Below are 26,021 nucleotides of genomic sequence, written 5' to 3' on the forward strand. Positions count from 1 at the left end.
TGGCCAACCAAGCAAGCTTGCAAAGGAAATCTGCACTACAATGAAGTCTCACTTCCCCCCGGTCAAAAGGGCCATCTGAAAAAAGTGTAAAATCCAGAAAGGCAGGACAGGCCATGGAGAACTGGGAGCCTTGTTATGCTGATGGGCGGGATGTAAATTGCCAACAGACACTCGGGAGAAGTGTATGGTGTTTCCTGAAACATCTAAAAAACAAAGCAACAGAACCTAGGGCACTTCCACTTATGGTCCTTTAGCTTAGGGAAATTAAAATCAAAAAGACACAGCCACCCCAAAGTTTGGAACGGCTCTGTTTACAAGAACCTCGTTTACAGTACAAGTTCAACATCGCAGAAAGTGAAAAATGGATAAAGAAGTTGTGGTATTCACTTACAAAGCAATATCACTCAGCAATGAAATCTATGTCATCAGGCCCTTAGCAGCACAATGAGTGGATTCAGGTATGATGATTCTAACTGAAATAAGTCACACACAAAAAGAAACATCATAAGATATCAGTAATACACGGAATGGAAACTTGGCTACACAGGAACAGAATTACAGAACAGAACAGGGTCTCAAATTTAGAAAAACAACTTATGCTTGCTTAAGGGTAAAGGTGAGTTGGGGTGCTGCATAAAACCAGAGATTGAAATGAGCACAGATAAAGTTCCTTAAGCCAAATATGGAATAGACTAGAGCTACTCCTTGCTCAACGAAATGGACTCAACACCGCATATTAAACGCCTAAGAATGTACCTGACTTGTAAGTATCTTAAAACCTATGGATAGCTATGTCTCCAAAAGAGAATCAAGCATGTGTACAGGGGCATAAACGCAGCAGTGATAAGATTGGAGAGGTTCGGTGAGCAAATGAAGACCCTTTGAAATCATATTGCATGGTACCCATTCCACGGGTTTCAACTACCCAGGTTTAAGGTATTCTTCCTTCAGCTAAAACATGCATGTGGAACCTAGAGTATGATCAACCATGTGATCGGGAGACGTGTTCAAATATGTCTCAGTTTTCCTCCCCTGGTACTCGGGTGCAACATTCCAGACGCTTTACTAACACTCTCCCCACTTGGAGAGTCAGCGCCATTAACCTCCTGTTTGGCCCACTTTGCAATTTCTGCGGAAGATGAACAGGAATAGCGAGAACCAATGAGAGGCTAGCTGGAGGTGTCTGGACGGGCAAATTTAACTCTCATTTCCCACCAGGAAGAGGAAATAACCAAAGGCTCAGCATGCCGTACCGGAACCAGATTAGGGCCTGAAGCCATCCTGCGGTGTTGCGGCCAGCTCAAAAGAAAGCGAGTTGAAGAAAGGAGCTCAGGGGCACTGTAATTCACAAACCTGCAGAGTTATAAATGACAGCTATCGTCCAAAAATAGACTGAAGTAAGGCTGCCAAGAGGACTTGAAAGCGGGGCAGAATTGCAGGAAACCGATTTCAGGAGGTAGACTGGAATTGCATTGAAAGCATAGGAAAAGAGGCAGAACGTCCACAATGATGCACTTGGCCAAAAAGGGCGTATGCGTTTTTTCCTGAATATATTCAGGAAAAAACGCATACGCCCTTTTTGGCCAACCAAGCAAGCTTGCAAAGGAAATCTGCACTACAATGAAGTCTCACTTCCCCCCGGTCAAAAGGGCCATCTGAAAAAAGTGTAAAATCCAGAAAGGCAGGACAGGCCATGGAGAACTGGGAGCCTTGTTATGCTGATGGGCGGGATGTAAATTGCCAACAGACACTCGTGAGAAGTGTATGGTGTTTCCTGAAACATCTAAAAAACAAAGCAACAGAACCTAGGGCACTTCCACTTATGGTCCTATAGCTTAGGGAAATTAAAATCAAAAAGACACAGCCACCCCAAAGTTTGGAACGGCTCTGTTTACAAGAACCTCGTTTACAGTACAAGTTCAACATCGCAGAAAGTGAAAAATGGATAAAGAAGTTGTGGTATTTACTTACAAAGCAATATCACTCAGCAATGAAATCTGTGTCATCAGGCCCTTAGCAGCACAATGAGTGGATTCAGGTATGATGATTCTAACTGAAATAAGTCACACAGAAAAAGAAACATCATAAGATATCAGTAATACACGGAATGGAAACTTGGCTACACAGGAACTGAATTACAGAACAGAACAGGGTCTCAAATTTAGAATACCAACTTATGCTTGCTTAAGGGTAAAGGTGAGTTGGGGTGCTGCATAAAACCAGAGATTGAAATGAGCACAGATAAAGTTCCTTAAGTCAAATATGGAATAGACAAGAGCTACTCCTTGCTCAACGAAATGGACTCAACACCGCATATTAAACGCCTAAGAATGTACCTGACTAGTAAGTATCGTAAAACCTATGGATTGCTATGTCTCCAAAAGAGAATCAAGCATGTGTACAGGGGCATAAACGCAGCAGTGATAGGATTGGAGAGGTTCGGTGAGCAAATGAAGACCCTTTGAAGTCATATTGCATGGTACCCATTACACGGGTCTCAACTCTCCAGGTTTAAGGTATTCTTCCTTCAGCTAAAACATGCATGTGGAACCCAAGTACGATCAACCATGTGAACGGGAGACGTGTTCAAATATGTCTCAGTTTTCCTCCCCTGGTACTCGGGTGCAACATTCCAGACGCTTTACTAACACTCTCCCCACTTGGAGAGTCAGCGCGTTTAACCTCCTGTTTGGCCCAGTTTTGCAATTTCTGCGGAAGATTAACAGGAATAGTGAGAACCAATGAGAGGCTAGCTGGAGGTGTCTGGACGGGCAAATTTAACTCTCATTTCCCACCAGTAAGAGGAAATAACCAAAGGCTCAGCGTGCCATACCGGAACCAGATTACGGCCTGAAGCCATCCTGCGGTGTTGCGGCCAGCTCAAAAGAAAGCGAGTTGAAGAAAGGAGCTCAGGGGCACTGTAATTCACAAACCTGCAGAGTTATAAATGACAGCTATCGTCCAAAAATAGACTGAAGTAAGGCTGCCAAGAGGACTTGAAAGCGGGGCAGAATTGCAGGAAACCGATTTCAGGAGGTAGACTGGAATTGCATTGAAAGCATAGGAAAAGAGGCAGAACGTCCACAATGATGCACTTGGCCAAAAAGGGCGTATGCGTTTTTTCCTGAATATATTCAGGAAAAAACGCATACGCCCTTTTTGGCCAACCAAGCAAGCTTGCAAAGGAAATCTGCACTACAATGAAGTCTCACTTCCCCCCGGTCAAAAGGGCCATCTGTAAAAAGTGTAAAATCCAGAAAGGCAGGACAGGCCATGGAGAACAGGGAGCCTTGTTATGCTGATGGGCGGGATGTAAATTGCCAACAACCACTCGGGAGAAGTGTATGGTGTTTCCTGAAACATCTAAAAAACAAAGCAACAGAACCTAGGGCACTTCCACTTATGGTCCTATAGCTTAGGGAAATTAAAATCAAAAAGACACAGCCACCCCAAAGTTTGGAACGGCTCTGTTTACAAGAACCTCGTTTACAGTACAAGTTCAACATCGCGGAAAGTGAAAAATGGATAAAGAAGTTGTGGTATTTACTTACAAAGCAATATCATTCAGCAATGAAATCTGTGTCATCAGGCCCTTAGCAGCACAATGAGTGGATTCAGGTATGATGATTCTAACTGAAGTAAGTCACACAGAAAAAGAAACATCATAAGATATCAGTAATACACGGAATGTAAACTTGGCTACACAGGAACTGAATTACAGAACAGAACAGGGTCTCAAATTTAGAAAACCAACTTATGCTTGCTTAAGGGTAAAGGTGAGTTGGGGTGCTGCATAAAACCAGAGATTGAAATCAGCACAGATAAAGTTCCTTAAGTCAAATATGGAATAGACAAGAGCTACTCCTTGCTCAACGAAATGGACTCAACACCGCATATTAAACACCTAAGAACGTACCTGACTAGTAAGTATCTTAAAACCTATGGATTGCTATGTCTCCGAAAGAGAATCAAGCATGTGTACAGGGGCATAAACGCAGCAGTGATAGGATTGGAGAGGTTCGGTGAGCAAATGAAGACCCTTTGAAGTCATATTGCATGGTACCCATTACACGGGTCTTAACTCTCCAGGTTTAAGGTATTCTTCCTTCAGCTAAAACATGCATGTGGAACCCAAGTATGATCAACCATGTGAACGGGAGACGTGTTCAAATATGTCTCAGTTTTCCTCCCCTGGTACTCGGGTGCAACATTCCAGACGCTTTACTAACACTCTCCCCACTTGGAGAGTCAGCGCCTTTAACCTCCTGTTTGGCCCAGTTTGCAATTTCTGCGGAAGATGAACAGGAATAGCGAGAACCAATGAGAGACTAGCTGAAGGTGTCTAGACGGGCAAATTTAACTCTCATTTCCCACCAGGAAGAGGAAATAACCAAAGGCTCAGCGTGCCGTGCTGGAACCAGATTAGGGCCTGAAGCCAGCCTGCGGTGTTGCGGCCAGGTCACAAGAAAGCGAGTTGAAGAAAGGAGCTCAGGGGCACTGTAATTCACAAACCTACAGAGTTATAAATGACAGCTATCGTCCAAAAATAGACTGAAGTAAGGCTGCCAAGAGGACTTGAAAGCGGGGCAGAATTGCAGGAAACCGATTTCAGGAGGTAGACTGGAATTGCATTGAAAGCATAGGAAAAGAGGCAGAACGTCCACAATGATGCACTTGGCCAAAAAGGGCGTATGCGTTTTTTCCTGAATATATTCAGGAAAAAACGCATACGCCCTTTTTGGCCAACCAAGCAAGCTTGCAAAGGAAATCTGCACTACAATGAAGTCTCACTTCCCCCCGGTCAAAAGGGCCATCTGAAAAAAGTGTAAAATCCAGAAAGGCAGGACAGGCCATGGAGAACTGGGAGCCTTGTTATGCTGATGGGCGGGATGTAAATTGCCAACAACCACTCGGGAGAAGTGTATGGTGTTTCCTGAAACATCTAAAAAACAAAGCAACAGAACCTAGGGCACTTCCACTTATGGTCCTATAGCTTAGGGAAATTAAAATCAAAAAGACACAGCCACCCCAAAGTTTGGAACGGCTCTGTTTACAAGAACCTCGTTTACAGTACAAGTTCAACATCGCGGAAAGTGAAAAATGGATAAAGAAGTTGTGGTATTTACTTACAAAGCAATATCACTCAGCAATGAAATCTGTGTCATCAGGCCCTTAGCAGCACAATGAGTGGATTCAGGTATGATGATTCTAACTGAAGTAAGTCACACAGAAAAAGAAACATCATAAGATATCAGTAATACACGGAATGTAAACTTGGCTACACAGGAACTGAATTACAGAACAGAACAGGGTCTCAAATTTAGAAAACCAACTTATGCTTGCTTAAGGGTAAAGGTGAGTTGGGGTGCTGCATAAAACCAGAGATTGAAATCAGCACAGATAAAGTTCCTTAAGTCAAATATGGAATAGACAAGAGCTACTCCTTGCTCAACGAAATGGACTCAACACCGCATATTAAACGCCTAAGAACGTACCTGACTAGTAAGTATCTTAAAACCTATGGATTGCTATGTCTCCGAAAGAGAATCAAGCATGTGTACAGGGGCATAAACGCAGCAGTGATAGGATTGGAGAGGTTCGGTGAGCAAATGAAGACCCTTTGAAGTCATATTGCATGGTACCCATTACACGGGTCTTAACTCTCCAGGTTTAAGGTATTCTTCCTTCAGCTAAAACATGCATGTGGAACCCAAGTATGATCAACCATGTGAACGGGAGACGTGTTCAAATATGTCTCAGTTTTCCTCCCCTGGTACTCGGGTGCAACATTCCAGACGCTTTACTAACACTCTCCCCACTTGGAGAGTCAGCGCCTTTAACCTCCTGTTTGACCCAGTTTGCAATTTCTGCGGAAGATGAACAGGAATAGCGAGAACCAATGAGAGACTAGCTGAAGGTGTCTAGACGGGCAAATTTAACTCTCATTTCCCACCAGGAAGAGGAAATAACCAAAGGCTCAGCGTGCCGTGCCGGAACCAGATTAGGGCCTGAAGCCAGCCTGCGGTGTTGCGGCCAGGTCACAAGAAAGCGAGTTGAAGAAAGGAGCTCAGGGGCACTGTAATTCACAAACCTGCAGAGTTATAAATGACAGCTATCGTCCAAAAATAGACTGAAGTAAGGCTGCCAAGAGGACTTGAAAGCGGGGCAGAATTGCAGGAAACCGATTTCAGGAGGTAGACTGGAATTGCATTGAAAGCATAGGAAAAGAGGCAGAACGTCCACAATGATGCACTTGGCCAAAAAGGGCGTATGCGTTTTTTCCTGAATATATTCAGGAAAAAACGCATACGCCCTTTTTGGCCAACCAAGCAAGCTTGCAAAGGAAATCTGCACTACAATGAAGTCTCACTTCCCCCCGGTCAAAAGGGCCATCTGAAAAAAGTGTAAAATCCAGAAAGGCAGGACAGGCCATGGAGAACTGGGAGCCTTGTTATGCTGATGGGCGGGATGTAAATTGCCAACAACCACTCGGGAGAAGTGTATGGTGTTTCCTGAAACATCTAAAAAACAAAGCAACAGAACCTAGGGCACTTCCACTTATGGTCCTATAGCTTAGGGAAATTAAAATCAAAAAGACACAGCCACCCCAAAGTTTGGAACGGCTCTGTTTACAAGAACCTCGTTTACAGTACAAGTTCAACATCGCAGAAAGTGAAAAATGGATAAAGAAGTTGTGGTATTCACTTACAAAGCAATATCACTCAGCAATGAAATCTATGTCATCAGGCCCTTAGAAGCACAATGAGTGGATTCAGGTATGATGATTCTAACTGAAATAAGTCACACAGAAAAAGAAACATCATAAGATATCAGTAATACACGGAATGGAAACTTGGCTACACAGGAACTGAATTACAGAACAGAACAGGGTCTCAAATTTAGAAAACCAACTTATGCTTGCTTAAGGGGAAAGGTGAGTTGGGGTGCTGCATAAAACCAGAGATTGAAATGAGCACAGATAAAGTTCCTTAAGCCAAATATGGAATAGACAAGAGCTACTCCTTGCTCAACGAAATGGACTCAAAACCCCATATTAAACGCCTAAGTATGTACCTGACTAGTAAGTATCTTAAAACCTATGGATTGCTATGTCTCCGAAAGAGAATCAAGCATGTGTACAGGGGCATAAACGCAGCAGTGATAGGATTGGAGAGGTTCGGTGAGCAAATGAAGACCCTTTGAAGTCATATTGCATGGTCCCCATTCCACGGGTTTCAACTACCCAGGTTTAAGGTATTCTTCCTTCAGCTAAAACATGCATGTGGAACCTAGAGTATGATCAACCATGTGATCGGGAGACGTGTTCAAATATGTCTCAGTTTTCCTCCCCTGGTACTCGGGTGCAACATTCCAGACGCTTTACTAACACTCTCCCCACTTGGAGAGTCAGTCCCTTTAACCTCCTGTTTGGCCCACTTTGCAATTTCTGCGGAAGATGAACAGGAATAGCGAGAACCAATGAGAGGCTAGCTGGAGTTGTCTGGACGGGCAAATTTAACTCTCATTTCCCACCAGGAAGAGGAATTAACCAAAGGCTCAGCATGCCGGGCCGGAACCAGATTAGGGCCTGAAGCCATCATGCGGTGTTGCGGCCAGGTCACAAGAAAGCGAGTTGAAGAAAGGAGCTCAGGGGCACTGTAATTCACAAACCTGCAGAGTTATAAATGACAGCTATCGTCCAAAAATAGACTGAAGTAAGGCTGCCAAGAGGACTTGAAAGCGGGGCAGAATTGCAGGAAACCGATTTCAGGAGGTAGACTGGAATTGCATTGAAAGCATAGGAAAAGAGGCAGAACGTCCACAATGATGCACTTGGCCAAAAAGGGCGTATGCGTTTTTTCCTGAATATATTCAGGAAAAAACGCATACGCCCTTTTTGGCCAACCAAGCAAGCTTGCAAAGGAAATCTGCACTACAATGAAGTCTCACTTCCCCCCGGTCAAAAGGGCCATCTGAAAAAAGTGTAAAATCCAGAAAGGCAGGACAGGCCATGGAGAACAGGGAGCCTTGTTATGCTGATGGGCGGGATGTAAATTGCCAACAACCACTCGGGAGAAGTGTATGGTGTTTCCTGAAACATCTAAAAAACAAAGCAACAGAACCTAGGGCACTTCCACTTATGGTCCTATAGCTTAGGGAAATTAAAATCAAAAAGACACAGCCACCCCAAAGTTTGGAACGGCTCTGTTTACAAGAACCTCGTTTACAGTACAAGTTCAACATCGCAGAAAGTGAAAAATGGATAAAGAAGTTGTGGTATTCACTTACAAAGCAATATCACTCAGCAATGAAATCTATGTCATCAGGCCCTTAGAAGCACAATGAGTGGATTCAGGTATGATGATTCTAACTGAAATAAGTCACACAGAAAAAGAAACATCATAAGATATCAGTAATACACGGAATGGAAACTTGGCTACACAGGAACTGAATTACAGAACAGAACAGGGTCTCAAATTTAGAAAACCAACTTATGCTTGCTTAAGGGGAAAGGTGAGTTGGGGTGCTGCATAAAACCAGAGATTGAAATGAGCACAGATAAAGTTCCTTAAGCCAAATATGGAATAGACAAGAGCTACTCCTTGCTCAACGAAATGGACTCAAAACCCCATATTAAACGCCTAAGTATGTACCTGACTAGTAAGTATCTTAAAACCTATGGATTGCTATGTCTCCGAAAGAGAATCAAGCATGTGTACAGGGGCATAAACGCAGCAGTGATAGGATTGGAGAGGTTCGGTGAGCAAATGAAGACCCTTTGAAGTCATATTGCATGGTACCCATTCCACGGGTTTCAACTACCCAGGTTTAAGGTATTCTTCCTTCAGCTAAAACATGCATGTGGAACCTAGAGTATGATCAACCATGTGATCGGGAGACGTGTTCAAATATGTCTCAGTTTTCCTCCCCTGGTACTCGGGTGCAACATTCCAGACGCTTTACTAACACTCTCCCCACTTGGAGAGTCAGTCCCTTTAACCTCCTGTTTGGCCCACTTTGCAATTTCTGCGGAAGATGAACAGGAATAGTGAGAACCAATGAGAGGCTAGCTGGAGGTGTCTGGACGGGCAAATTTAACTCTCATTTCCCACCAGGAAGAGGAATTAACCAAAGGCTCAGCATGCCGGGCCGGAACCAGATTAGGGCCTGAAGCCATCCTGCGGTGTTGCGGCCAGGTCACAAGAAAGCGAGTTGAAGAAAGGAGCTCAGGGGCACTGTAATTCACAAACCTGCAGAGTTATAAATGACAGCTATCGTCCAAAAATAGACTGAAGTAAGGCTGCCAAGAGGACTTGAAATCGGGGCAGAATTGCAGGAAACCGATTTCAGGAGGTAGACTGGAATTGCATTGAAAGCATAGGAAAAGAGGCAGAACGTCCACAATGATGCACTTGGCCAAAAAGGGCGTATGCGTTTTTTCCTGAATATATTCAGGAAAAAACGCATACGCCCTTTTTGGCCAACCAAGCAAGCTTGCAAAGGAAATCTGCACTACAATGAAGTCTCACTTCCCCCCGGTCAAAAGGGCCATCTGAAGAAAGTGTAAAATCCAGAAAGGCAGGACAGGCCATGGAGAACAGGGAGCCTTGTTATGCTGATGGGCGGGATGTAAATTGCCAACAACCACTCGGGAGAAGTGTATGGTGTTTCCTGAAACATCTAAAAAACAAAGCAACAGAACCTAGGGCACTTCCACTTATGGTCCTATAGCTTAGGGAAATTAAAATCAAAAAGACACAGCCACCCCAAAGTTTGGAACGGCTCTGTTTACAAGAACCTCGTTTACAGTACAAGTTCAACATCGCAGAAAGTGAAAAATGGATAAAGAAGTTGTGGTATTTACTTACAAAGCAATATCACTCAGCAATGAAATCTGTGTCATCAGGCCCTTAGCAGCACTATGAGTGGATTCAGGTATGATGATTCTAACTGAAGTAAGTCACACAGAAAAAGAAACATCATAAGATATCAGTAATACACGGAATGTAAACTTGGCTACACAGGAACTGAATTACAGAACAGAACAGGGTCTCAAATAAAGAAAACCAACTTATGCTTGCCTAAGGGTAAAGGTGAGTTGGGGTGCTGCATAAAACCAGAGATTGAAATGAGCACAGATAAAGTTCCTTAAGTCAAATATGGAATAGACAAGAGCTACTCCTTGCTCAACGAAATGGACTCAACACCGCATATTAAACGCCTAAGAATGTACCTGACTAGTAAGTATCTTAAAACCTATGGATTGCTATGTCTCCGAAAGAGAATCAAGCATGTGTACAGGGGCATAAACGCAGCAGTGATAGGATTGGAGAGGTTCGGTGAGCAAATGAAGACCCTTTGAAGTCATATTGCATGGTACCCATTCCACGGGTCTTAACTCTCCAGGTTTAAGGTATTCTTCCTTCAGCTAAAACATGCATGTGGAACCCAAGTATGATCAACCATGTGAACAGGAGACGTGTTCAAATATGTCTCAGTTTTCCTCCCCTGGTACTCGGGTGCAACATTCCAGACGCTTTACTAACACTCTCCCCACCTGGAGAGTCAGCGCCTTTAACCTCCTGTTTGGCCCAGTTTGCAATTTCTGCGGAAGATGAACAGGAATAGCGAGAACCAATGAGAGACTAGCTGGAGGTGTCTGGACGGGCAAATTTAACTCTCATTTCCCACCAGGAAGAGGAAATAACCAAAGGCTCAGCGTGCCGTGCCGGAACCAGATTAGGGCCTGAAGCCATCCAGCGGTGTTGCGGCCAGCTCAAAAGAAAGCAAGTTGAAGAAAGGAGCTCAGGGGCACTGTAATTCACAAACCTGCAGAGTTATAAATGACAGCTATCGTCCAAAAATAGACTGAAGTAAGGCTGCCAAGAGGACTTGAAAGCGGGGCAGAATTGCAGGAAACCGATTTCAGGAGGTAGACTGGAATTGCATTGAAAGCATAGGAAAAGAGGCAGAACGTCCACAATGATGCACTTGGCCAAAAAGGGCGTATGCGTTTTTTCCTGAATATATTCAGGAAAAAACGCATACGCCCTTTTTGGCCAACCAAGCAAGCTTGCAAAGGAAATCTGCACTACAATGAAGTCTCACTTCCCCCCGGTCAAAAGGGCCATCTGAAAAAAGTGTAAAATCCAGAAAGGCAGGACAGGCCATGGAGAACAGGGAGCCTTGTTATGCTGATGGGCGGGATGTAAATTGCCAACAAGCACTCGGGAGAAGTGTATGGTGTTTCCTGAAACATCTAAAAAACAAAGCAACAGAACCTAGGGCACTTCCACTTATGGTCCTATAGCTTAGGGAAATTAAAATCAAAAAGACACAGCCACCCCAAAGTTTGGAACGGCTCTGTTTACAAGAACCTCGTTTACAGTACAAGTTCAACATCGCGGAAAGTGAAAAATGGATAAAGAAGTTGTGGTATTTACTTACAAAGCAATATCACTCAGCAATGAAATCTGTGTCATCAGGCCCTTAGCAGCACAATGAGTGGATTCAGGTATGATGATTCTAACTGAAGTAAGTCACACAGAAAAAGAAACATCATAAGATATCAGTAATACACGGAATGTAAACTTGGCTACACAGGAACTGAATTACAGAACAGAACAGGGTCTCAAATTTAGAAAACCAACTTATGCTTGCTTAAGGGTAAAGGTGAGTTGGGGTGCTGCATAAAACCAGAGATTGAAATCAGCACAGATAAAGTTCCTTAAGTCAAATATGGAATAGACAAGAGCTACTCCTTGCTCAACGAAATGGACTCAACACCGCATATTAAACGCCTAAGAACGTACCTGACTAGTAAGTATCTTAAAACCTATGGATTGCTATGTCTCCGAAAGAGAATCAAGCATGTGTACAGGGGCATAAACGCAGCAGTGATAGGATTGGAGAGGTTCGGTGAGCAAATGAAGACCCTTTGAAGTCATATTGCATGGTACCCATTACACGGGTCTTAACTCTCCAGGTTTAAGGTATTCTTCCTTCAGCTAAAACATGCATGTGGAACCCAAGTATGATCAACCATGTGAACGGGAGACGTGTTCAAATATGTCTCAGTTTTCCTCCCCTGGTACTCGGGTGCAACATTCCAGACGCTTTACTAACACTCTCCCCACTTGGAGAGTCAGCGCCTTTAACCTCCAGTTTGGCCCAGTTTGCAATTTCTGCGGAAGATGAACATGAATAGCGAGAACCAATGAGAGACTAGCTGGAGGTGTCTGGACGGGCAAATTTAACTCTCATTTCCCACCAGGAAGAGGAAATAACCAAAGGCTCAGCGTGCCGTGCCAGAACCAGATTAGGGCCTGAAGCCAGCCTGCGGTGTTGCGGCCAGGTCACAAGAAAGCGAGTTGAAGAAAGGAGCTCAGGGGCACTGTAATTCACAAACCTGCAGAGTTATAAATGACAGCTATCGTCCAAAAATAGACTGAAGTAAGGCTGCCAAGAGGACTTGAAAGCGGGGCAGAATTGCAGGAAACCGATTTCAGGAGGTAGACTGGAATTGCATTGAAAGCATAGGAAAAGAGGCAGAACGTCCACAATGATGCACTTGGCCAAAAAGGGCATATGCGTTTTTTCCTGAATATATTCAGGAAAAAACGCATACGCCCTTTTTGGCCAACCAAGCAAGCTTGCAAAGGAAATCTGCACTACAATGAAGTCTCACTTCCCCCCGGTCAAAAGGGTCATCTGAAAAAAGTGTAAAATCCAGAAAGGCAGGACAGGCCATGGAGAACAGGGAGCCTTGTTATGCTGATGGGCAGGATGTAAATTGCCAACAACCACTCGGGAGAAGTGTATGGTGTTTCCTGAAACATCTAAAAAACAAAGCAACAGAACCTAGGGCACTTCCACTTATGGTCCTATAGCTTAGGGAAATTAAAATCAAAAAGACACAGCCACCCCAAAGTTTGGAACGGCTCTGTTTACAAGAACCTCGTTTACAGTACAAGTTCAACATCGCGGAAAGTGAAAAATGGATAAAGAAGTTGTGGTATTTACTTACAAAGCAATATCACTCAGCAATGAAATCTGTGTCATCAGGCCCTTAGCAGCACAATGAGTGGATTCAGGTATGATGATTCTAACTGAAGTAAGTCACACAGAAAAAGAAACATCATAAGATATCAGTAATACACGGAATGTAAACTTGGCTACACAGGAACTGAATTACAGAACAGAACAGGGTCTCAAATTTAGAAAACCAACTTATGCTTGCTTAAGGGTAAAGGTGAGTTGGGGTGCTGCATAAAACCAGAGATTGAAATCAGCACAGATAAAGTTCCTTAAGTCAAATATGGAATAGACAAGAGCTACTCCTTGCTCAACGAAATGGACTCAACACCGCATATTAAACGCCTAAGAATGTACCTGACTAGTAAGTATCTTAAAACCTATGGATTGCTATGTCTCCGAAAGAGAATCAAGCATGTGTACAGGGGCATAAACGCAGCAGTGATAGGATTGGAGAGGTTCGGTGAGCAAATGAAGACCCTTTGAAGTCATATTGCATGGTACCCATTACACGGGTCTTAACTCTCCAGGTTTAAGGTATTCTTCCTTCAGCTAAAACATGCATGTGGAACCCAAGTATGATCAACCATGTGAACGGGAGACGTGTTCAAATATGTCTCAGTTTTCCTCCCCTGGTACTCGGGTGCAACATTCCAGACGCTTTACTAACACTCTCCCCACTTGGAGAGTCAGCGCCTTTAACCTCCAGTTTGGCCCAGTTTGCAATTTCTGCGGAAGATGAACATGAATAGCGAGAACCAATGAGAGACTAGCTGAAGGTGTCTAGACGGGCAAATTTAACTCTCATTTCCCACCAGGAAGAGGAAATAACCAAAGGCTCAGCGTGCCGTGCCGGAACCAGATTAGGGCCTGAAGCCAGCCTGCGGTGTTGCGGCCAGGTCACAAGAAACGAGTTGAAGAAAGGAGCTCAGGGGCACTGTAATTCACAAACCTGCAGAGTTATAAATGACAGCTATCGTCCAAAAATAGACTGAAGTAAGGCTGCCAAGAGGACTTGAAAGCGGGGCAGAATTGCAGGAAACCGATTTCAGGAGGTAGACTGGAATTGCATTGAAAGCATAGGAAAAGAGGCAGAACGTCCACAATGATGCACTTGGCCAAAAAGGGCGTATGCGTTTTTTCCTGAATATATTCAGGAAAAAACGCATACGCCCTTTTTGGCCAACCAAGCAAGCTTGCAAAGGAAATCTGCACTACAATGTAGTCTCACTTCCCCCCGGTCAAAAGGGCCATCTGAAAAAAGTGTAAAATCCAGAAAGGCAGGACAGGCCATGGAGAACTGGGAGCCTTGTTATGCTGATGGGCGGGATGTAAATTGCCAACAACCACTCGGGAGAAGTGTATGCTGTTTCCTGAAACATCTAAAAAACAAAGCAACAGAACCTAGGGCACTTCCACTTATGGTCCTATAGCTTAGGGAAATTAAAATCAAAAAGACACAGCCACCCCAAAGTTTGGAACGGCTCTGTTTACAAGAACCTCGTTTACAGTACAAGTTCAACATCGCAGAAAGTGAAAAATGGATAAAGAAGTTGTGGTATTTACTTACAAAGCAATATCACTCAGCAATGAAATCTGTGTCATCAGGCCCTTAGAAGCACAATGAGTGGATTCAGGTATGATGATTCTAACTGAAATAAGTCACACAGAAAAAGAAACATCACAAGATATCAGTAATACACGGAATGTAAACTTGGCTACACAGGAACTGAATTACAGAACAGAACAGGGTCTCAAATTTAGAAAACCAACTTATGCTTGCTTAAGGGTAAAGGTGAGTTGGGGTGCTGCATAAAACCAGAGATTGAAATGAGCACAGATAAAGTTCCTTAAGTGAAATATGGAATAAATAAGAGCTACTCCTTGCTCAACGAAATGGACTCAACACCGCATATTAAACGCCTAAGAATGTACCTGACTAGTAAGTATCGTAAAACCTATGGATTGCTATGTCTCCGAAAGAGAATCAAGCATGTGTACAGGGGCATAAAGGCAGCAGTGATAGGATTGGAGAGGTTCGGTGAGCAAATGAAGACCCTTTGACGTCATATTGCATGGTACCCATTACACGGGTCTTAACTCTCCAGGTTTAAGGTATTCTTCCTTCAGCTAAAACATGCATGTGGAACCCAAGTATGATCAACCATGTGAACGGGAGACGTGTTCAAATATGTCTCAGTTTTCCTCCCCTGGTACTCGGGTGCAACATTCCAGACGCTTTACTAACACTCTCCCGACTTGGAGAGTCAGTCCCTTTAACCTCCTGTTTGGCCCAGTTTGCAATTTCTGTGGAAGATGAACAGGAAAGCGAGAACCAATGAGAGGCTAGCTGGAGGTGTCTGGACGGGCAAATTTAACTCTCATTTCCCACCAGGAAGAGTAATTAACAAAAGGCTCAGCGTGCCGTGCCGGAACCAGATTAAGGCCTGAAGCCATCCTGTGGTGTTGCGGCCAGCTCAAAAGAAAGCGAGTTGAAGAAAGGAGCTCAGGGGCACTGTAATTCACAAACCTGCAGAGTTATAAATGACAGCTATCGTCCAAAAATATACTGAAGTAAGGCTGCCAAGAGGACTTGAAAGCGGGGCAGAATTGCAGGAAACCGATTTCAGGAGGTAGACTGGAATGCACTGAAAGCATAGGAAAAGAGGCAGAACGTCCACAATGATGCACTTGGCCAAAAAGGGCGTATGCGTTTTTTCCTGAATATATTCAGGAAAAAACGCATACGCACTTTTTGGCCAACCAAGCAAGCTTGCAAAGGAAATCTGCACTACAATGAAGTCTCACTTCCCCCCGGTCAAAAGGGCCATCTGAAAAAAGTGTAAAATCCAGAAAGGCAACAGGCCATTGAGAACTGGGAGCCTTGTTATGCTGATGGGCGGGATGTAAATTGCCAACAGACACTCGGGAGAAGTGTATGGTGTTTCCTGAAACATCTAAAAAACAAAGCAACAGAGCCTAGGGCACTTCCACTTATTGTCCTATAGCTTAGGGAAATTAAAATCAAAAAGACACAGCCACCCCAAAGTTTGGAACGGCTCTGTTTACAAGAACCTCGTTTACAGTACAAGTTCAACATCACAGAAAGTGAAAACTGGATAAATAATTTGTGGTATTCACTTACAAAGCAATATCTCTCAGCAATGAAATCTATGTCATCAGGCCCTTAGCAGCAGAATGAGTGGATTCAGGTATGATGATTCTAACTGAAATAAGTCACACAGAAAAAGAAACATCATAAGATATCAGTAATACACGGAATGGAAACTTGGCTACACAGGAACTGAATTACAGAACAGAACAGGGTCTCAAATTTAGAAAACCAACTTATGCTTGCTTAAGGGTAAAGGTGAGTTGGGGTGCTGCATAAAACCAGAGATTGAAATGAGCACAGATAAAGTTCCTTAAGTCAAATATGGAATAGACAAGAGCTACTCCTTGCTCAACGAAATGGATTCAACACCGCATATTAAACACCTAAGAATGTACCTGACTAGTAAGTATCTTAAAACCTATGGATTGCTATGTCTCCGAAAGAGAATCAAGCATGTGTACAGGGGCATAAACGCAGCAGTGATAGGATTGGAGAGGTTCGGTGAGCAAATGAAGACCCTTTGAAGTCATATTGCATGGTACCCATTCCACGAGTTTCAACTACCCAGGTTTTAGGTATTCTTCCTTCAGCTAAAACATGCATGTGGAACCTAGAGTATGATCAACCATGTGATCGGGAGACGTGTTCAAATATGTCTCAGTTTTCCTCCCCTGGTACTCGGGTGCAACATTCCAGACGCTTTACTAACACTCTCCCCACTTGGAGAGTCAGTCCCTTTAACCTCCTGTTTGGCCCAGTTTGCAATTTCTGCGGAAGATGAACAGGAATAGCGAGAACCAATGAGAGGCTAGCTGGAGGTGTCTGGACGGGCAAATTTAACTCTCATTTCCCACCAGGAAGAGGAATTAACCAAAGGCTCAGCATGCCGGGCCGGAACCAGATTAGGGCCTGAAGCCATCCTGCGGTGTTGCGGCCAGGTCACAAGAAAGCGAGTTGAAGAAAGGAGCTCAGGGGCACTGTAATTCACAAACCTGCAGCGTTATAAATGACAGCTATTGTCCAAAAATAGACTGAAGTAAGGCTGCCAAGAGGACTTGAAAGCGGGGCAGAATTGCAGGAAACCGATTTCAGGAGGTAGACTGGAATTGCATTGAAAGCATAGGAAAAGAGGCAGAACGTCCACAATGATGCACTTGGCCAAAAAGGGCGTATGCGTTTTTTCCTGAATATATTCAGGAAAAAACGCATACGCCCTTTTTGGCCAACCAAGCAAGCTTGCAAAGGAAATCTGCACTACAATGAAGTCTCACTTCCCCCCGGTCAAAAGGGCCATCTGAAAAAAGTGTAAAATCCAGAAAGGCAGGACAGGCCATGGAGAACTGGGAGCCTTGTTATGCTGATGGGCGGGATGTAAATTGCCAACAACCACTCGGGAGAAGTGTATGGTGTTTCCTGAAACATCTAAAAAACGAAGCAACAGAGCCTAGTGCACTTCCACTTATGGTCCTATAGCTTAGGGAAATTAAAATCAAAAAGACACAGCCACCCCAAAGTTTGGAACGGCTCTGTTTACAAGAACCTCGTTTACAGTACAAGTTCAACATCGCAGAAAGTGAAAAATGGATAAAGAAGTTGTGGTATTCACTTACAAAGCAATATCACTCAGCAATGAAATCTATGTCATCAGGCCCTTAGCAGCACAATGAGTGGATTCAGGTATGATGATTCTAACTGAAATAAGTCACACAGAAAAAGAAACATCATAAGATATCAGTAATACACGGAATGGAAACTTGGCTACACAGGAACTGAATTACAGAACAGAACAGGCTCTCAAATTTAGAAAACCAACTTATGCTTGCTTAAGGGTAAAGGTGAGTTGGGGTGCTGCATAAAACCAGAGATTGAAATGAGCACAGATAAAGTTCCTTAAGCCAAATATGGAATAGACAAGAGCTACTCCTTGCTCAACGAAATGGATTCAACACCGCATATTAAACACCTAAGAATGTACCTGACTAGTAAGTATCTTAAAAACTATGGATTGCTATGTCTCCGAAAGAGAATCAAGCATGTATACAGGGGCATAAACGCAGCAGTGATAGGATTGGGGAGGTTTGGTGAGCAAATGAAGAACCTTTGAAGTCATATTGCATGGTACCCATTACACGGGTCTCAACTCTCCAGGTTTAAGGTATTCTTCCTTCAGCTAAAACATGCATGTGGAACCCAAGTATGATCAACCATGTGAACGGGAGACGTGTTCAAATATGTCTCAGTTTTCCTCCCCTGGTACTCGGGTGCAACATTCCAGACGCTTTACTAACACTCTCCCCACTTGGAGAGTCAGTCCCTTTAACCTCCTGTTTGGCCCAGTTTGCAATTTCTGTGGAAGATGAACAGGAATAGCGAGAACCAATGAGAGGCTAGCTGGAGGTGTCTGGACGGGCAAATTTAACTCTCATTTCCCACCAGGAAGAGGAAATAACCAAAGGCTCAGCGTGCCGTACCAGAACCAGATTAGGGCCTGAAGCCATCCTGCGGTGTTGCGGCCAGCTCAAAAGAAAGCGAGTTGAAGAAAGGAGCTCAGGGGCACTGTAATTCACAAACCTGCAGAGTTATAAATGACAGCTATCGTCCAAAAATAGACTGAAGTAAGGCTGCCAAGAGGACTTGAAAGCGGGGCAGAATTGCAGGAAACCGATTTCAGGAGGTAGACTGGAATTGCATTGAAAGCATAGGAAAAGAGGCAGAACGTCCACAATGATGCACTTGGCCAAAAAGGGCGTATGCGTTTTTTCCTGAATATATTCAGGAAAAAACGCATACGCCCTTTTTGACCAACCAAGCAAGCTTGCAAAGGAAATCTGCACTACAATGAAGTCTCACTTCCCCCCGGTCAAAAGGGCCATCTGAAAAAAGTGTAAAATCCAGAAAGGCAAAAGGCCATTGAGAACTGGGAGCCTTGTTATGCTGATGGGCGGGATGTAAATTGCCAACAGACACTTGGGAGAAGTGTATGGTGTTTCCTGAAACATCTAAAAAACAAAGCAACAGAGCCTAGGGCACTTCCACTTATGGTCCTATAGCTTAGGGAAATTAAAATCAAAAAGACACAGCCACCCCAAAGTTTGGAACGGCTCTGTTTACAAGAACCTCGTTTACAGTAGAAGTTCAACATCGCAGAAAGTGAAAAATGGATAAAGAAGTTGTGGTATTTACTTAGAAAGCAATATCACTCAGCAATGAAATCTGTGTCATCAGGCCCTTAGCAGCACAATGAGTGGATTCAGGTATGATGATTCTAACTGAAATAAGTCACACAGAAAAAGAAATATCACAAGATATCAGTAATACACGGAATGTAAACTTGGCTACACAGGAACTGAATTACAGAACAGAACTGGGTCTCAAATTTAGAAAACCAACTTATGCTTGCTTAAGGGTAAAGGTGAGTTGGGGTGCTGCATAAAACCAGAGATTGAAATGAGCACAGATAAAGTTCCTTAAGTGAAATATGGAATAAATAAGAGCTACTCCTTGCTCAACGAAATGGACTCAACACCGCATATTAAACGCCTAAGAATGTACCTGACTAGTAAGTATCTTAAAACCTATGGATTGCTATGTCTCCGAAAGAGAATCAAGCATGTGTACAGGGGCATAAATGCAGCAGTGATAGGATTGGAGAGGTTCGGTGAGCAAATGAAGACCCTTTGACGTCATATTGCATGGTACCCATTACACGGGTCTTAACTCTCCAGGTTTAAGGTATTCTTCCTTCAGCTAAAACATGCATGTGGAACCCAAGTATGATCAACCATGTGAACGGGAGACGTGTTCAAATATGTCTCAGTTTTCCTCCCCTGGTACTCGGGTGCAACATTCCAGACGCTTTACTAACACTCTCCCCACTCGGAGAGTCAGCGCCTTTAACGTCCTGTTTGGCACAGTTTGCAATTTCTGCGGAAGATGAACAGGAATAGCGAGAACCAATGAGAGACTAGCTGGAGGTGTCTGGATGGGCAAATTTAACTCTCATTTCCCACCAGGAAGAGGAATTAACCAAAGGCTCAGCGTGCCGTACCAGAACCAGATTAGGGCCTGAAGCCATCCTGCGGTGTTGCGGCCAGCTCAAAAGAAAGCGAGTTGAAGAAAGGAGCTCAGGGGCACTGTAATTCACAAACCTGCAGAGTTATAAATGACAGCTATCGTCCAAAAATAGACTGAAGTAAGGCTGCCAAGAGGACTTGAAAGCGGGGCAGAATTGCAGGAAACCGATTTCAGGAGGTAGACTGGAATTGCATTGAAAGCATAGGAAAAGAGGCAGAACGTCCACAATGATGCACTTGGCCAAAAAGGGCGTATGCGTTTTTTCCTGAATATATTCAGGAAAAAACGCATACGCCCTTTTTGGCCAACCAAGCAAGCTTGCAAAGGAAATCTGCACTACAATGAAGTCTCACTTCCCCCCGGTCAAAAGGGCCATCTGAAAAAAGTGTAAAATCCAGAAAGGCAAAAGGCCATTGAGAACTGGGAGCCTTGTTATGCTGATGGGCGGGATGTAAATTGCCAACAGACACTTGGGAGAAGTGTATGGTGTTTCCTGAAACATCTAAAAAACAAAGCAACAGAGCCTAGGGCACTTCCACTTATGGTCCTATAGCTTAGGGAAATTAAAATCAAAAAGACACAGCCACCCCAAAGTTTGGAACGGCTCTGTTTACAAGAACCTCGTTTACAGTAGAAGTTCAACATCGCAGAAAGTGAAAAATGGATAAAGAAGTTGTGGTATTTACTTAGAAAGCAATATCACTCAGCAATGAAATCTGTGTCATCAGGCCCTTAGCAGCACAATGAGTGGATTCAGGTATGATGATTCTAACTGAAATAAGTCACACAGAAAAAGAAACATCACAAGATATCAGTAATACACGGAATGTAAACTTGGCTACACAGGAACTGAATTACAGAACAGAACTGGGTCTCAAATTTAGAAAACCAACTTATGCTTGCTTAAGGGTAAAGGTGAGTTGGGGTGCTGCATAAAACCAGAGATTGAAATGAGCACAGATAAAGTTCCTTAAGTGAAATATGGAATAAATAAGAGCTACTCCTTGCTCAACGAAATGGACTCAACACCGCATATTAAACGCCTAAGAATGTACCTGACTAGTAAGTATCTTAAAACCTATGGATTGCTATGTCTCCGAAAGAGAATCAAGCATGTGTACAGGGGCATAAATGCAGCAGTGATAGGATTGGAGAGGTTCGGTGAGCAAATGAAGACCCTTTGACGTCATATTGCATGGTACCCATTACACGGGTCTTAACTCTCCAGGTTTAAGGTATTCTTCCTTCATCTAAAACATGCATGTGGAACCCAAGTATGATCAACCATGTGAACGGGAGACGTGTTCAAATATGTCTCAGTTTTCCTCCCCTGGTACTCGGGTGCAACATTCCAGACGCTTTACTAACACTCTCCCCACTCGGAGAGTCAGCGCCTTTAACGTCCTGTTTGGCACAGTTTGCAATTTCTGCGGAAGATGAACAGGAATAGCGAGAACCAATGAGAGACTAGCTGGAGGTGTCTGGATGGGCAAATTTAACTCTCATTTCCCACCAGGAAGAGGAATTAACCAAAGGCTCAGCGTGCCGTGCCAAAACCAGATTAGGGCCTGAAGACATCCTGCGGTGTTGCGGCCAGCTCAAAAGAAAGCGAGTTGAAGAAAGGAGCTCAGGGGCACTGTAATTCACAAACCTGCAGAGTTATAAATGACAGCTATCGTCCAAAAATAGACTGAAGTAAGGCTGCCAAGATGACTTGAAAGCAGGGCAGAATTGCAGGAAACCGATTTCAGGAGATAGACTGGAATTGCATTGAAAGCATAGGAAAAGAGGCAGAACGTCCACAATGATGCACTTGGCCAAAAAGGGCGTATGCGTTTTTTCCTGAATATATTCAGGAAAAAACGCATACGCCCTTTTTGGCCAACCAAGCAAACTTGCAAAGGAAATCTGCACTACAATGAAGTCTCACTTCTCCCCGGTCAAAAGGGCCATCTGAAAAAAGTGTAAAATCCATAAAGGCAGGACAGGCCATGGAGAACTGGGAGCCTTGTTATGCTGAAGGGCGGGATGTAAATTGCCAACAGACACTCAGGAGAAGTGTATGGTGTTTCCTGAAACATCTAAAAAACAAAGCAACAGAGCCTAGGGCACTTCCACTTATGGTCCTATAGCTTAGGGAAATTAAAATCAAAAAGACACAGCCACCCCAAAGTTTGGGACACCTCCATTTACAAGAACCTCGTTTACAGTACAAGTTCAATATCACAGAAAGTGAAAAATGGATAAAGAACTTGTGGTACTTACGTACAATGCAGTATCACTCAGCAATGAAATCTATGTCATCAGGCCCGTAGCAGCATAATGAGTGGATTCAGGTATGATGATTCTAACTGAAATAAGTCACACAGAAAAAGAAACATCATAAGATATCAGTAATACACGGAATGTAAACTTGGCTACACAGGAACTGCATTCCAAAACAGAACAGGGTCTCAAATTTAGAAAACCAACTTAAGCTTGCTTAAGGGTAAAGGTGAGTTGGGGTGCTGCATAAAACCAGAGATTGAAATGAGCACAGATAAAGTTCCTTAAGCCAAATATGGAGCAGACAAGAGCTACTCCTTGCTCAACGAAATGGACTCAACACCCCATATTAAACGCCTAAGAATGTACCTGACTAGTAAGTATCTTAAAACCTATGGATTGCTATGTCTCCAAAAGAGAATCAAGCGTGTGTACAGGGGCATAAACGCAGCAGTGATAGGATTGGAGAGGTTCGGTGAGCAAATGAAGACCCTTTGAAGTCATATTGCATGGTACCCATTCCACGGGTCTCAACTCTCCAGTTTTAAGGTATTCTTCCTTCAGCTAAAACATGCATGTGGAACCCAAGTATGATCAACCATGTGAACGGGAGACGTGTTCAAATATGTCTCAGTTTTCCTCCCCTGGTACTCGGGTGCAACATTCCAGACGCTTTACTAACACTCTCCCCACTTGGAGAGTCAGTCCCTTTAACCTCCTGTTTGGCCCAGTTTGCAATTTCTGCAGAAGATGAACAGGAATAGCGAGAACCAATGAGAGGCTAGCTGGAGGTGTCTGGACGGGCAAATTTAACTCTCATTTCCCACCAGGAAGAGGAATTAACCAAAGGCTCAGCATGCCATGCCGGAAACAGATCAGGGCCTGAAGCCATCCTGCGGTGTTGCGGCCAGCTCAAAAGAAAGCGAGTTGAAGAAAGGAGCTCAGGGGCACTGTAATTCACAAACCTGCAGAGTTATAAATGACAGCTATCGTCCAAAAATAGACTGAAGTAAGGCTGCCAAGAGGACTTGAAAGCGGGGCAGAATTGCAGGAAACCGATTTCAGGAGGTAGACTGGAATTGCATTGAAAGCATAGGAAAAGAGGCAGAACGTCCACAATGATGCACTTGGCCAAAAACGGCGTATGCGTTTTTTCCTGAATATATTCAGGAAAAAACGCATACGCCCTTTTTGGCCAACCAAGCAAGCTTGCAAAGGAAATCTGCACTACAATGATGTCTCACTTCCCCCTGGTCAAAAGGGCCATCTGAAAAAAGTGTAAAATCCAGAAAGGCAACAGGCCATAGAGAACTGGGAGCCTTGTTATGCTGATGGGCGGGATGTAAATTGCCAACAACCACTCGGGAGAAGTGTATGGTGTTTCCTGAAACATCTAAAAAACAAAGCAACAGAGCCTAGGGCACTTCCACTTATGGTCCTATAGCTTAGGGAAATTAAAATGAAAAAGACACAGCCACCCCAAAGTTTGGAACGGCTCTGTTTACAAGAACCTCGTTTACAGTAGAAGTTCAACATCGCAGAAAGTGAAAAATGGATAAAGAAGTTGTGGTATTTACTTACAAAGCAATATCACTCAGCAATGAAATCTGTGTCATCAGGCCCTTAGCAGCACAATGAGTGGATTCAGGTATGATGATTCTAACTGAAATAAGTCACACAGAAAAAGAAACATCATAAGATATCACTAATACACGGAATGTAAACTTGGCTACACAGGAACTGCATTCCAAAACAGAACAGGGTCTCAAATTTAGAAAACCAACTTAAGCTTGCTTAAGGGGAAAGGTGAGTTGGGGTGCTGCATAAAACCAGAGATTGAAATGAGCACAGATAAAGTTCCTTAAGCCAAATATGGAATAGACAAGAGCTACTCCTTGCTCAACGAAATGGACTCAAAACCCCATATTAAACGCCTAAGTATGTACCTGACTAGTAAGTATCTTAAAACCTATGGATTGCTATGTCTCCAAAAGAGAATCAAGCGTGTGTACAGGGGCATAAACGCAGCAGTGATAGGATTGGAGAGGTTCGGTGAGCAAATGAAGACCCTTTGAAGTCATATTGCATGGTACCCATTACACGGGTCTAAACTCTCCAGTTTTAAGGTATTCTTCCTTCAGCTAAAACATGCATGTGGAACCCAGAGTATGATCAACCATGTGAACGGGAGACGTGTTCAAATATGTCTCAGTTTTCCTCCCCTGGTACTCGGGTGCAACATTCCAGACGCTTTACTAACACTCTCCCCACTTGGAGAGTCAGTCCCTTTAACCTCCTGTTTGGCCCAGTTTGCAATTTCTGCAGAAGATGAACAGGAATAGCGAGAACCAATGAGAGGCTAGCTGGAGGTGTCTGGACGGGCAAATTTAACTCTCATTTCCCACCAGGAAGAGGAATTAACCAAAGGCTCAGCATGCCATGCCGGAAACAGATTAGGGCCTGAAGCCATCCTGCGGTGTTGCGGCCAGGTCACAAGAAAGCGAGTTGAAGAAAGGAGCTCAGGGGCACTGTAATTCACAAACCTGCAGAGTTATAAATGACAGCTATCGTCCAAAAATATACTGAAGTAAGGCTGCCAAGAGGACTTGAAAGCGGGGCAGAATTGCAGGAAACCGATTTCAGGAGGTAGACTGGAATTGCATTGAAAGCATAGGAAAAGAGGCAGAACGTCCACAATGATGCACTTGGCCAAAAAGGGCGTATGCGTTTTTTCCTGAATATATTCAGGAAAAAACGCATACGCCCTTTTTGACCAACCTAGCAAACTTCCAAAGGAAATCTGCACTACAATGAAGTCTCACTTCTCCCCGTCAAAAGGGCCATCTGAAAAAAGTGTAAAATCCAGAAAGGCAGGACAGGCCATGGAGAACTGGGAGCCTTGTTATGCTGATGGGCGGGATGTAAATTGCCAACAGACACTGGGGAGAAGTGTATGGTGTTTCCTGAAACATCTAAAAAACAAAGCAACAGAACCTAGGGCACTTCCACTTATGGTCCTATAGCTTAGGGAAATTAAAATCAAAAAGACACAGCCACCCCAAAGTTTGGAACGGCTCTGTTTACAAGAACCTCGTTTACAGTACAAGTTCAAGATCGCAGAAAGTGAAAAATGGATAAAGAAGTTGTGGTATTTACTTACAAAGCAATATCACACAGCAATGAAATCTGTGTCATCAGGCCCTTAGAAGCACAATGAGTGGATTCAGGTATGATGATTCTAACTGAAATAAGTCACACAGAAAAAGAAACATCATAAGATATCATTAATACACGGAATATAAACTTGGTTACACAGGAACTGAATTACAGAACAGAACAGGGTCTCAAATTTAGAAAACCAACTTATTCTTGCTTAAGGGGAAAGGTGAGTTGGGGTGCTGCATAAAACCAGAGATTGAAATGAGCACAGATAAAGTTCCTTAAGCCAAATATGGAATAGACAAGAGCTACTCCTTGCTCAACGAAATGGACTCAACACCGCATATTAAACGCCTAAGAATGTACCTGACTA

General features: G+C 43.6%; 1 long non-coding RNA gene across 2 annotated transcripts in view; it reads right to left on the minus strand.

Moving 5' to 3' along the window:
- Positions 1–26,021, minus strand: part of LOC307187927 — a 3,519,425-nt gene that overhangs the window by 62,451 nt on the left and 3,430,953 nt on the right. The window contains exon 9 of one of the 2 annotated variants that reach the window (XR_013828724.1): positions 9,802–9,951. The exons of the other annotated variant lie outside the window; for it this stretch is intronic. This is a non-coding gene — a long non-coding RNA (uncharacterized lncRNA). Of the gene's footprint in view, positions 1–9,801; positions 9,952–26,021 lie in introns of those variants that run through there. 2 annotated transcript variants of the gene reach the window in all.

This window comes from Stenella coeruleoalba (genome assembly GCF_951394435.1).
Source record: "Stenella coeruleoalba genome assembly, chromosome: 6".
NCBI classification, from domain to species: domain Eukaryota; kingdom Metazoa; phylum Chordata; class Mammalia; order Artiodactyla; family Delphinidae; genus Stenella; species Stenella coeruleoalba.